The sequence below is a fragment of the Nothobranchius furzeri genome, unplaced genomic scaffold (genome assembly GCF_043380555.1).
Source record: "Nothobranchius furzeri strain GRZ-AD unplaced genomic scaffold, NfurGRZ-RIMD1 Scf053, whole genome shotgun sequence".
NCBI classification, from domain to species: Eukaryota; Metazoa; Chordata; class Actinopteri; order Cyprinodontiformes; family Nothobranchiidae; genus Nothobranchius; species Nothobranchius furzeri.
The window spans coordinates 253,071-263,070 of NW_027223070.1; positions in this window are offsets into that span (position 1 = coordinate 253,071).

Here is a 10,000-nt window from a genome sequence, read left to right on the forward strand (position 1 = left end):
AGGGAGGCTGTGCCGGTCCCCCTGGAGGTCTAAAGGATGACCAGTAGTTGTGGTTCTCGCCCCGGGACTTGGGTCAGAGTATAGCCCAAGTGGAGCACTTGTGTCGGACTAGGGAGGCTGTGCCGGGCCCCCTGGAGGTCTAAAGGATGACCAGTAGTTGTGGTTCTCACCCCGGGTCGTGGGTCCGAGTCTGGCCCGAGTAGAGCACTTTGGTCGGCTACCGGGGGGTGTGCCGTGCCCCCTGGAGGTCTAAAGGATGACCAGTAGTTGTGGTTCTCGCCCCGGGACTTGGGTCAGAGTATAGCCCAAGTGGAGCACTTGTGTCGGCCTAGGGAGGCTGTGCCGGGCCCCCTGGAGGTCTAAAGGATGACCAGTAGTTGTGGTTCTCGCACCGGGACTTGGGTCAGAGTACAGCCCAAGTGGAGCACTTGTGTCGGTCTAGGGAGGCTGTGCCGGGCCCCCTGGAGGTCTAAAGGATGACCAGTAGTTGTGGTTCTCGCCCCGGGACTTGGGTCAGAGTATAGCCCAAGTGGAGCACTTGTGTCGGCCTAGGGAGGCTCTGCCGTGCCCCATGGAGGTCTAAAGGATGACCATGAGGTCAAAAGGATGACCAGTAGTTGTGGTTCTCGCCCCGGGACTTGGGTCAGAGTATAGCCCAAGTGGAGCACTTGTGTCGGACTAGGGAGGCTGTGCCGGGCCCCCTGGAGGTCTAAAGGATGACCATGAGGTCAAAAGGATGACCAGTAGTTGTGGTTCTCGCCCCGGGACTTGGGTCAGAGTATAGCCCAAGTGGAGCACTTGTGTCGGCCTAGGGAGGCTGTGCCGGGCCCCCTGGAGGTCTAAAGGATGACCATGAGGTCAAAAGGATGACCAGTAGTTGTGGTTCTCGCCCCGGGACTTGGGTCAGAGTATAGCCCAAGTGGAGCACTTGTGTCGGACTAGGGAGGCTGTGCCGGGCCCCCTGGAGGTCTAAAGGATGACCATGAGGTCAAAAGGATGACCAGTAGTTGTGGTTCTCGCCCCGGGACTTGGGTCAGAGTATAGCCCAAGTGGAGCACTTGTGTCGGCCTAGGGAGGCTGTGCCGGGCCCCCTGGAGGTCTAAAGGATGACCATGAGGTCAAAAGGATGACCAGTAGTTGTGGTTCTCGCCCCGGGACTTGGGTCAGAGTATAGCCCAAGTGGAGCACTTGTGTCGGACTAGGGAGGCTGTGCCGTGCCCCCTGGAGGTCTAAAGGATGACCAGTAGTTGTGGTTCTCGCCCCGGGACTTGGGTCAGAGTATAGCCCAAGTGGAGCACTTGTGTCGGACTAGGGAGGCTGTGCCGTGCCCCCTGGAGGTCTAAAGGATGACCAGTAGTTGTGGTTCTCGCCCCGGGACTTGGGTCATAGTATAGCCCAAGTGGAGCACTTGGGTCGGACTAGGGAGGCTGTGTCGTGCCCCCTGGAGGTCTAAAGGATGACCAGTAGTTGTGGTTCTCGCCCCGGGACTTGGGTCAGAGAATAGCCCAAGTGGGACACTTGTGTCGGACTAGGGAGGCTCTGCCGTGCCCCCTGGAGGTCTAAAGGATGACCAGTAGTTGTGGTTCTCACCCCGGGTCGTGGGTCCGAGTCTGGCCCGAGTAGAGCACTTTGGTCGGCTACCGGGGGGTGTGCCGTGCCCCCTGGAGCCATGGGAGTGAGCTCCAGCAGACTGGTATTTTTCGGAGAACCAGGCCCACACTCCTCAGACTTTGTGCCCAGGGACAGGCCACCAAAATCGGCCGCGGCTCGTGCACTTTGCCCCTGCGTTTCTCCCAGAACCAGAGCCGGAAAAATCCCAAAATTGATGCCCAGAGATAGTCGACTCTGCCTGGAATAGATTGCCACCCAAACCCGCCAACTCACGCTGGTTTTCCGATGGCCTCACCTACTAACCCGAGCATGGTCATCGCTCGCACCTTCCAAAACCTCCAGGGGCGCAGGCACTTTTCATTTACTGGCCATAAGGCCGACCGCCTTAAGCGTTAAGCGATAAGCGAAAGGCTTAGTTTGGACTTAGTTTTTGGAGCGACGAGGTCGCCGTTTTGTCAATTCTGAACCGATTTTCACGCGGTTTTCGACTGCCTGCGCCTGGGGAGCCGCCCAGAAGCCCCAGGCAGTGTTCTGGGTGGACTTCCGGACCGGTCCGGACCCGGTACCGGCCGGGGGAACCGCACCACGCCTCTCGGGCGTTTCTACACCGATTTTCGCGGGGTTTTCGACTGCATAGACGGGGCCACCTGCTGCAGGGCCCGAGGGAGGGCCTTACTGAGCTGGGTCCGACGCAGGGCCCGGTTCCTGGAGCCCGCTGGGGGGGGGGGGGGTTCTCTAAGGCTCACGGCGGGCTGCTGAGGGGCCGGATCGGATGCAGACAGGCGCTCCTCTGCCCAGGTCTTTGCTCCCCTGCCCCACTAGGAATGGAAGACACACTGCCAACAGCTTCTGGAGGGTGATGGGCCCTGCTGCAGACCAGGTCCGACCCAGGTTTCAGCTATCCCACCCCGCAGGGACTTAAAGACACACTGCCATCAGCTTCTGGAGGCTGCTGAGCTCTACTATAGAGCAGGTCCGACCCAGGTTTCAGCTCCTGCAGCCCACTAGGACTTAAACACACACTGCCATCAGCGTCTGGATGGTGATGGGCCCTGCTGCAGACCAGGTCCGACCCAGGTTTCAGCTATCCCACCCCGCAGGGACTTAAAGACACACTGCCATCAGCTTCTGGAGGCTGCTGAGCTCTACTATAGAGCAGGTCCGACCCAGGTTTCAGCTCCTGCAGCCCACTAGGACTTAAACACACACTGCCATCAGCGTCTGGATGGTGATGGGCCCTGCTGCAGACCAGGTCCGACCCAGGTATCAGCTCCTGCACCCCGCAGGGAATTGAAGACACACTGCCATCAGCTTCTGGAGGCTGCTGAGCTCTGCTATAGACCAGGTCCGACCCAGGTTTCAGCTCCTGCACCCCGCAGGGAACTAAACACACACTGCCATCTGCAACTGGAGGCTGCTGAGCCCTGCTGCAGACCAGGTCCGACCCAGGTTATGGCTCTCCCACCCCCCTGGGACTTAAACACACACAGCCATCAGCTTCTGGATGGTGATGGGCCCTGCTGCAGACCAGGTCCGACCCAGGTTTCAGCTCCTCAACCCCGCAGGGACTTAAACCCACACCGCCATCAGCTTCTGGAGGGTGATGGGCCCTGCTGCGGGCCAGGTCCGACCCAGGTTTCAGCTCTCCCACCCCGCAGGGACTTAAACACACACAGCCATCAGCTTCTGGGGGCTGCTGAGCCCTGCTGCAGACCAGGTCCGACCCAGGTTTCAGCTCTCCCACCCCGCAGGGTCTTTAACACACACACTGCCATCAGCTGCTGGAGGCTGCTGAGCTCCGCTATAGACCAGGTCCGACCCAGGTTTCTGCTCCTGCACCCCGCAGGGAATGAAAGACACACTGCCATCAGCTTCTGGAGGCTGCTGAGCCCTGCTGCAGACCAGGTCCGACCCAGGTATCGGCTCTCCAACCAGGCAGAGACTTAAACACACACACACACACACACACTGCCATCAGCTTCTGGGGGCTGCTGAGCTCTGCTGTAGACCGGGTCCGACCCAGGTTTCTGCTCCTCCACCCCGCAGGGACTTAAACACACACTGCCACCAGCTTCTGGAGGGTGATGGGCCCTGCTTTAGACCAGGTCTGACCCGGGATATAGCTCTCCCACCCCGCAGGGACTTAAACACTCACTGCCATCAGCTGCTGGAGGCTGCCGAGCTCTGCTGCAGACCAGGTCCCACCCAGGTTTCTGCTCCTGCACCCCGCAGGGACTTAAACACACACTGCCACCAGCTTCTGGAGGGTGATGGGCCCTGCTGTGGACCAGGTCCGACCCGGATATCAGCTCTCCCACCAGGCAGGGACTTAAACACACACTGCAATCAGCTGCTGGAGGCTGCTGAGCTCTACTATAGACCAGGTCCGACCCAGGTTTCAGCTCTCCCACCAGGCAGTGACTTAAAGACACACTGCCATCAGCTGCTGGAGGCTGCTGAGCTCTTCTATAGACCAGGTCCGACCCAGGTTTCAGCTCTCACACCAGGCAGGGACTTAAACACACACTGCCATCAGCTGCTGGAGGCTGCTGAGCTCTGCTATAGACCAGGTCCGACCCAGGTTTCAGCTCTCCCACCAGGCAGGGACTTAAAGACACACTGCCATCAGCTGCTGGAGGCTGCCGAGCCCTGCTGCAGACCATGTCCGACCCAGGTTTCAGCTCTCCCACCAGGCAGGGACTTAGAGGCACGCTGCCATCAGCTTCTGGAGGCTGCTGAGCTCTGCCATAGACCAGGTCCGACCGAGGTTTCAGCTCTCCCACCCCGCAGGGACTTAAACACACACTGCCATCAGCTGCTGGAGGCTGCTGAGCTCTGCTATAGACCAGGTCCGACCCGGGATATAGCTCTCCCACCCCGCAGGGACTTAAACACACACTGCCATCAGCTGCTGGAGGCTGCTGAGCTCTTCTATAGACCAGGTCCGACCCAGGTTTCAGCTCTCCCACCCCGCAGGGACTTGAACACACACTGCCATCAGCTTCTGGAGGCTGCTGAGCTCTGCTATAGACCAGGTCCGACCCAGGTTTCTGCTCCTCCACCCCGCAGGGAATTAAAGACACACTGCCATCAGCTTCTGGATGGTGATGGGCCCTGCTGCAGACCAAGTCCGACCCGGGTTACAGCTCTCCCACCAGGCAGGGAATTAAACACACACTGCCATCAGCTGCTGGAGGCTGCTGAGCTCCGCTATAGACCAGGTCCGACCCGGGTTCCTGCTCCTGCACCCCGCAGGGACCAAAACACACACACTGCCATCAGCTTCTGGAGGCTGCTGAGCTCTTCTATAGACCAGGTCCGACCCAGGTTTCAGCTCTCCCACCAGGCAGGGACTTAAACACACACTGCCATCACCTTCTGCTGGCTGCTGAGCTCTGCTGCAGACCAGGTCCGACCCAGGTTTCAGCTCCTGCACCCCGCAGGGAACTAAACACACACTGCCGTCACCTTCTGCTGGCTGCTGAGCCCTGCTGCAGACCAGGTCCGACCCAGGTTTCAGCTCCTGCACCCCGCAGTGGATTAAAGACACACTGCCATCAGGTTCTGGAGGCTGCTGAGCTCTGCTGCAGACCAGGTCCGACCCAGGTTATGGCTCTCCCACCCCGCAGGGACTTAAACACACACCGCCGTCAGCTTCTGGATGGTGATGGGCCCTGCTGCAGACCAGGTCCGACCCACGTTTCAGCTCTCCCACCCCGCAGGGGATGAAACACACACTGCCATCAGCTTCTGGAGGCTGCTGAGCTCTGCTAAAGACCAGGTCCGACCCAGCTTTCAGCTCTCCCACCAGGCAGGGAGTTAAAGACACACTGTCATCGGCTTCTGGAGGGTGCTGAGCCCTGCTGCACACCAAGTCTGACCCAGGTTTCAGCTCATCCACCCCGCAGGGACCTAAACACACACTGCCATCAGCTTCTGAGTGGTAATGGGCCCTGCTGCAGACCAGGTCCGACCCAGGTTTCAGCTCCTCCACCCCGCCATCACCAGCTGGAGGCTGGCTGCTGCTCCTGCACCCTGCCATCAGCTGCTGGAGGCTTCTGTTCCTCCACCCCGCCATCAGCAGCTGGAGGCTGGCTGCTGGAGGCTGGCTGCTGCTCCTCCACCCCGCCATCACCAGCTGGAGGCTGGTTGCAGCTCCTGCACCCCGCCATCAGCTGCTGGAGGCTGCCTGCAGCCCCTGCACCCCGCCATCAGCTGCTGGAGGCTGGCTGCAGCTCCTGCACACCGCCATCAGCTGCTGGAGGCTGCCTGCAGCTCCTGCACCCCGCCATCAGCTGCTGGAGGCTGGCTGCTGCTCCTGCACCCCGCCAGCAGCTGCTGGAGGCTGGCTGCTGCTCCTCCACCCAACCATCAGCTGCTGGACGCTGGCTGCTGCTCCTGCACCCCGCCATCAGCTGCTGGAGGCTGGCTGCTGCTCCTCCACCACCCAACCATCAGCTGCTGGACGCTGGCTGCAGCTCCTCCACCCCGCCATCAGCTGCTGGTGGCTGGCTGCAGCTCCTTCACCCCGCCATCAGCTGCTGGTGGCTGGCTGCAGCTCCTTCACCCCGCCATCACCAGCTGGAGGCTGGCTGCTGCTCCTGCACCCCGCCATCAGCTGCTGGAGGCTGCCTGCAGCTCCTGCGCCCCGCCATCAGCTGCTGGAGGCTGGCTGCTGCTCCTGCACCCTGCCATCAGCTGTTCGAGGCTGGCTGCAGCTCCTCCACCCCACCATCACCAGCTGGAGGCTGGTTGCAGCTCCTGCACCCCGTCATCAGCAGCTGGAGGCTGCCTGCTGCTCCTGCACCCCGCCATCAGCTGCTGGAGGCTGCCTGCAGCTCCTGCACCCCGCCATCATTTGCTGGAGGCTGGCTGCAGCTCCTGCAACCCGCCATCAGCTGCTGGAGGCTGGCTGCTGCTCCTCCACCCCACCATGACCTGCTGGAGGCTGGCTGCAGCTCCTTCACACCGCCATCAGCTGATGGATGCTGGCTGAACGCTGGAGGCTGGCTGCTGCTCCCACACACCGCCATCAGCTCCTGGAGGCTGGCTGGCTGCTGGAGGCTGTCTGCTGCTGCTCCTCCACCCCGCCATCACCAGCTGGAGGCTGGCTGCTGGAGGCTGGCTGCAGCTCCTGCACCCCACCATCAGCTGCTGGAGGCTGGCTTCTGCTCCTCCACCCCGCCATCAGCTGCTGGGGGCTGGCTGCTGGAGGCTGGCTGCAGCTCCTCCACCCCGCCATCACCAGCTGGAGGCTGGTTGCAGCTCCTGCACCCCGCCATCAGCTGCTGGAGGCTGCCTGCTGCTCCTGCACCCCGCCATCAGCTGCTGGAGGCTGCCTGCACCTCCTGCACCCCGCCATCAGCTGCTGGAGGCTGGCTTCTGCTCCTCCACCCCGCCATCAGCTGATGGAGGCTGCCTGCTTCTCCACCCCGCCATCACTAGCTGGAGGCTGGCTGCTGGAGGCTGGCTGCAGCTCCTCCACCCCGCCATCAGCTGCTGGAGGCTGCCTGCAGCTCCTGCACCCCGCCATCACCAGCTGGAGGCTGGCTTCTGCTCCTCCACCCCGCCATCAGCTGATGGAGGCTGCCTGCTTCTCCACCCCGCCATCACTAGCTGGAGGCTGGCTGCTGGAGGCTGGCTGCAGCTCCTCCACCCCGCCATCAGCTGCTGGAGGCTGGCTGCTGCTCCTGCACCCCGCCATCAGCTGCTGGAGGCTGGCTGCTGCTCCTCCACCCAACCATCAGCTGCTGGACGCTGGCTGCAGCTCCTCCACCCCACCATCAGCTGCTGGACGCTGGCTGCAGCTCCTCCACCCCGCCATCAGCTGCTGGAGGCTGCCTGCAGCTCCTGCACCCCGCCATCAGCTGCTGGAGGCTGCCTGCAGCTCCTGCACCCCGCCATCAGCTGCTGGTGGCTGGCTGCAGCTCCTTCACCCCGCCATCACCAGCTGGAGGCTGGCTGCTGCTCCTGCACCCCGCCATCAGCTGCTGGAGGCTGCCTGCAGCTCCTGCGCCCCGCCATCAGCTGCTGGAGGCTGGCTGCTGCTCCTGCACCCTGCCATCAGCTGTTCGAGGCTGGCTGCAGCTCCTCCACCCCACCATCACCAGCTGGAGGCTGGTTGCAGCTCCTGCACCCCGTCATCAGCAGCTGGAGGCTGCCTGCTGCTCCTGCACCCCGCCATCAGCTGCTGGAGGCTGCCTGCAGCTCCTGCACCCCGCCATCATTTGCTGGAGGCTGGCTGCAGCTCCTGCAACCCGCCATCAGCTGCTGGAGGCTGGCTGCTGCTCCTCCACCCCACCATGACCTGCTGGAGGCTGGCTGCAGCTCCTTCACACCGCCATCAGCTGATGGATGCTGGCTGAACGCTGGAGGCTGGCTGCTGCTCCCACACACCGCCATCAGCTCCTGGAGGCTGGCTGGCTGCTGGAGGCTGTCTGCTGCTGCTCCTCCACCCCGCCATCACCAGCTGGAGGCTGGCTGCTGGAGGCTGGCTGCAGCTCCTGCACCCCACCATCAGCTGCTGGAGGCTGGCTTCTGCTCCTCCACCCCGCCATCAGCTGCTGGGGGCTGGCTGCTGGAGGCTGGCTGCAGCTCCTCCACCCCGCCATCACCAGCTGGAGGCTGGTTGCAGCTCCTGCACCCCGCCATCAGCTGCTGGAGGCTGCCTGCTGCTCCTGCACCCCGCCATCAGCTGCTGGAGGCTGCCTGCACCTCCTGCACCCCGCCATCAGCTGCTGGAGGCTGGCTTCTGCTCCTCCACCCCGCCATCAGCTGATGGAGGCTGCCTGCTTCTCCACCCCGCCATCACTAGCTGGAGGCTGGCTGCTGGAGGCTGGCTGCAGCTCCTCCACCCCGCCATCAGCTGCTGGAGGCTGCCTGCAGCTCCTGCACCCCGCCATCACCAGCTGGAGGCTGGCTTCTGCTCCTCCACCCCGCCATCAGCTGATGGAGGCTGCCTGCTTCTCCACCCCGCCATCACTAGCTGGAGGCTGGCTGCTGGAGGCTGGCTGCAGCTCCTCCACCCCGCCATCAGCTGCTGGAGGCTGGCTGCTGCTCCTGCACCCCGCCATCAGCTGCTGGAGGCTGGCTGCTGCTCCTCCACCCAACCATCAGCTGCTGGACGCTGGCTGCAGCTCCTCCACCCCACCATCAGCTGCTGGACGCTGGCTGCAGCTCCTCCACCCCGCCATCAGCTGCTGGAGGCTGCCTGCAGCTCCTGCACCCCGCCATCAGCTGCTGGAGGCTGCCTGCAGCTCCTGCACCCCGCCATCACCAGCTGGAGGCTGGCTTCTGCTCCTCCACCCCGCCATCAGCTGATGGAGGCTGCCTGCTTCTCCACCCCGCCATCACTAGCTGGAGGCTGGCTGCTGGAGGCTGGCTGCTGCTCCTCCACCCAACCATCAGCTGCTGGACGCTGGCTGCAGCTCCTCCACCCCACCATCAGCTGCTGGACGCTGGCTGCAGCTCCTGCACCCCGCCATCAGCTGCTGGAGGCTGGCTTCTGCTCCTCCACCCCGCCATCAGCTGCTGGAGGCTGCCTGCTGCTCCTGCACCCCGCCATCAGCTGCTGGAGGCTGGCTGCTGCTCCTGCACCCCGCCATCAGCTGCTGGAGGCTGGCTGCTGGAGGCTGGCTGCAGCTCCTCCACCCCACCATCAGCTGCTGGACGCTGGCTGCAGCTCCTCCACCCCACCATCAGCTGCTGGACGCTGGCTGCAGCTCCTGCACCCCGCCATCAGCTGCTGGAGGCTGGCTTCTGCTCCTCCACCCCGCCATCAGCTGACGGAGGCTGCCTGCTTCTCCACCCCGCCATCACTAGCTGGAGGCTGGCTGCTGGAGGCTGGCTGCAGCTCCTCCACCCCACCATCAGCTGCTGGACGCTGGCTGCAGCTCCTGCACCCCGCCATCAGCTGCTGGAGGCTGGCTTCTGCTCCTCCACCCCGCCATCAGCTGACGGAGGCTGCCTGCTTCTCCACCCCGCCATCACTAGCTGGAGGCTGGCTGCTGGAGGCTGGCTGCAGCTCCTCCACCCCGCCATCAGCTGCTGGAGGCTGGCTGCTGCTCCTGCACCCCGCCATCAGCTGCTGGACGCTGGCTGCAGCTCCTCCACCCCGCCATCACCAGCTGGAGGCTGCCTGCTGCTCTTCCACCCCGCCATCAGCTGATGGACGCTGGCTGCAGCTCCTCCACCCCGCCATCAGCTGCTGGAGGCTGGCTGGCCGCTGGAGGCTGGCTGCTGCTCCCACACACCGCCATCAGCTGCTGGAGGCTGGCTGGCTGCTGGAGGCTGGCTGCTGCTGCTCCTCCTCCCCGCCATCACCAGCTGGAGGCTGGCTGCTGCTCCTACACCCCGCCATCAGCTGATGGAGGCTGCCTGCTCCTCCGCC